At 43.1% G+C, this 3,628-nt stretch overlaps 1 long non-coding RNA gene across 1 annotated transcript; it reads left to right on the forward strand.

The window, feature by feature from the left end:
• The first annotated feature begins 270 nt into the window (after window positions 1-270).
• Window positions 271-3,194, forward strand: LOC129385112 (uncharacterized). The gene is made up of 3 exons (XR_008612671.2): window positions 271-713; window positions 2,113-2,136; window positions 2,852-3,194. It is a non-coding gene; the product is annotated as an uncharacterized lncRNA (long non-coding RNA).
• The last annotated feature ends 434 nt before the right edge of the window (window positions 3,195-3,628 follow it).

Below are 3,628 nucleotides of genomic sequence, written 5' to 3' on the forward strand. Positions count from 1 at the left end.
GCTCACACCAGCATTTTGACAGCGAGTGTGCGTGCTCATCGAGTGTGACGTTTTCATGTTTGCTTGTGCGCGCTGACACCAAGCTTGTTAATTCGATTACAAAGCAAATGTTTCAAAGTTTACACGACCGATAAAACTGTAATCCTTACTTCGTATAGCTGTGCACTCATTTACTATCGCACTCGATGCTTCGCCTTGCGGGCGAAACTGCGTCTTTTCTTTCTTTCTTCTTCTTTTGCATTCTTTTTTGTTCAGTTAACTGCCCTGGGACACAGCAGCTGGATATCAGTGGCTTCACCTACGAAGTGGTATATTCCACGACTTTTCTGCTGTGAAAAGTCTCAGCGTCCTACCTCATTAAGTTGGAGGAAAAAAAAACTAATTGAAATTGGTACTTTTAACAATGGAGCGCGATAGCAGCAGAACGGAGCTACTAATTTTAACTTAATCATGGACTAACATCGCAATTACGTAAAAAAAAACACTGCTGGTCCGATCGCATAACTTTAGCTAAAGATATTTTACACCTGTATTGCATTTTATGCGTGAATGAGTCTAGCTTGCTTACTTGAATTCTTTTTTCGTGATTCTTTCACTGGTGTTATTTGTGTGCTTTTTTTTATTATGCAGAGAAGGGACGTGGGCAACGGTAGTCGTGTGCGGTCTCGCCGCCCTGGTCATCTTCATCGGAACTGTGCTAGCCTTCGCCACCGGTGCGTGTTCGTTAACAAACTCACTGCATCCCTATATACACTAGCTAGTATACCAAACGTTATACGGGGTAGCCATTTGTAATTTTTCCTGAATTTTTAAAAATTGCCTGTTGCCATTAACGTAATTGTAGTCGTTCACCTGGATTATTCAGAGGGGCGCACGTTACTAGAACGAGAAATCGAATCACACCTTCGCCTAATTACCTGGAATTCATTAGTAACCTTCTCGATTACTTTACGGCACGTATTGAAATTTACGGATTGTAGCCGGTGAGCTTGCCAGGCGTGCCTACTTCGACTGAATTGCCTGGATGGTATCAGTTCCCCGTACAAAAATGACTGTTGATTTACCATTGATAGATTGCTGGGCAATTGGTGAAATAACGGGCTTCAACAAAACACTTGCACAACAATATTAACATTCAGTGTTCTCAAAAAATAATTTATTGTGTAATTTGTGTTGATTTCTGTAGTTGTTTCTTGTTGTGTAGCAGTTGAGTCATACATATAATAATAAGGACTCTCATATGAAGACATTCCAAATATTCAATCCGAAGCGTTCCAGCCTCATTCTTGTCACTTTGCGGCAGGTATGTTCTTCTTTCGCCTCGCTTTCATAAAAAGAAACTTATGTGTGACCTATGGGGTGGCATCGAACGTCGGCTGCCAAGCCCGGTGCTCTAACCATTAGGCCACGAGCGCGTGCATACTCCTCTCGTTCGAAAGCCAGTAAGCTCTGCAATGCTTGGCGCGTGCGCCGCGTGCCACTTGCTCGTGCTTTAGCCACAGCTGGCGCTCTGAAGCGCCTATCTCCGGGACAGCCCCACTTTCGTAGCCGTTTTCGCTACGTATAAACTGCGACGTTAGACTAGTTTCATTATCGTCCGAGTTCATAACGATTTAACATTTCTTCGCCGGCGTACAAATGCCATCGTCGTTTTAACATACACTAGATGACTAGATCTTGGATTCGGCACGTAAAACCCCATGCAGAATTCAATTATGACGTCCTTCAGAGCGATATTGTTGTAAAGTAAGTTTCTCGTAATAAACTTAACAACACTTTCTTCATGTTGGTGACCGACCACGAGGAAACTAATTCCAATTCATGTAATCGCACTGTTTCCAAGGAAACTTAAAATATCCACTAATTACCTGCAACGTTTAAAATAAAGTATGATATTTCGCTGGCAAAGGCAATGCATTATTTACATTATTCGAACGATGTGCTTACACGTTGCATCTTCATGAAATGGTAATCCGAACAGAAGCTTAGATGATAATTGGACACTACACTTACGGGCTGAAGCACGTATATTTTGCGTCTATTACCATGCTTGAAGTCGTCACCCTTCATATATAATAACGGCTTCATTTTGTTATTTTGTTATTCTTCCAGGGGATGCCACTGAAGTTACTAAAGGTAAGTGGGCATCATGAACTCCTAAACCTTGCCATTGCAGAAATGCAGGCACAAGGTTATAAACGCGTAATTGAACATACGTGCTCAGGATTCAAGGACTCACGGACCTGAACCAGCTCGAGCGCCTGGGTTCGTATTCAGAATGGAGCTCGCATGCTAAAGAACGGGAAGGGGTGCCGGGGAATCCAGTGGACATATCGCGAAACGATCCACTAGGCTTATGCCAAGCAGCTGTTAAGAACGAAAAGCTTTCTTAATTCAGACTGTTCTAATGTAGCCTTATCCTAAAGCACCTATAGTAAACGACATCGAATTCAGCCAGCGCATTTACGCCCCACTAACGACAACGCCGACGCATCAGGTGTGAATGTTCGAATATCATTGGTAGTAACTTATAATTTCGCACTAGAACACTCGATGTTGAGGAAGCAATGTTTAAAAGTGTAAAAATGATACGCAGCGGTATTCGTTCGCCCACATGTTTTAGAACCAGCCATCTGCAAATTATGATCTCATGACAGCCTCACTGACGCATGAGAAATTACACTATACTATAATATATATATATATATATATATATATATATATATATATATATATATATATATATATATATATATGTATATGGGCTGTCGACGCATGGCACGAGTAGCCTAAACAGCAATTTGCACAAGCCAAGAACACTCATGATTCCATCTTTTCCATGCTCTAACAGAAGACGAAGGACCTTTTCGTAGAGGTGCTGGCTACAGGGACACAGGGAGTGTGCCCGATGGATTAGACGGCGCTACCGTGGTGCCGCTAATCGGTGTCCCAGTGCCCGAGCGGCCAAGTGATCCAGTGTCACAGCAGCCGGGAAGCCCAGCCTTTGATCGCAGGAGCGGTTCGAACCCTCAACCGCGAGCTGGTGTAGAAGAAGGTGAATGTTTCCTCCTGTTATTAAGCCATCCTGGCTTCTTGTTTCGGCGTATAGTGGCCTCTAAAATAATCCAGTCGCCTGTAACGCATGCTAGACATCAGGTTAGCATTTTCCTGATAATGATGAATACACACTGAATAAAAATCACCAACTTCAAGCTTTCTTTTTTTGTTCGAGCGGTAAACGTTCCTGGTCACCCAGAATAGTACACTGATTTAAACGAGTACTTCTCGTCGGAAGCAAAACGCGTAACCCTAGCGATACTACCACCATCACTTTCAAGCAGAAGGTTATAACGTTGGGACTACATGTGGATACCACATTTAAAAGGACTTCAGGAAGCTTTTTAGAACTGGAGATCGCGCCCTTGAAAAAAATGCACGCGAAACGTTGGCTGAGACAAATGTAGTCTTCATAAGGAGGTTCAACTCCTAAATCTGACCTGCTATATTTTTGGCGCATTCTTTTAAAAAGAATGCGCGGCCTATTCACGCTTTCTTTTGTAATTGGCCGCCTCCTATTGACCCAGATTCACCTGGCAGCGCTGCTTCAGAGGAACTGCGTGCTGGACGA

The sequence above is a fragment of the Dermacentor andersoni genome, chromosome 5 (genome assembly GCF_023375885.2).
Source record: "Dermacentor andersoni chromosome 5, qqDerAnde1_hic_scaffold, whole genome shotgun sequence".
NCBI classification, from domain to species: Eukaryota; Metazoa; Arthropoda; class Arachnida; order Ixodida; family Ixodidae; genus Dermacentor; species Dermacentor andersoni.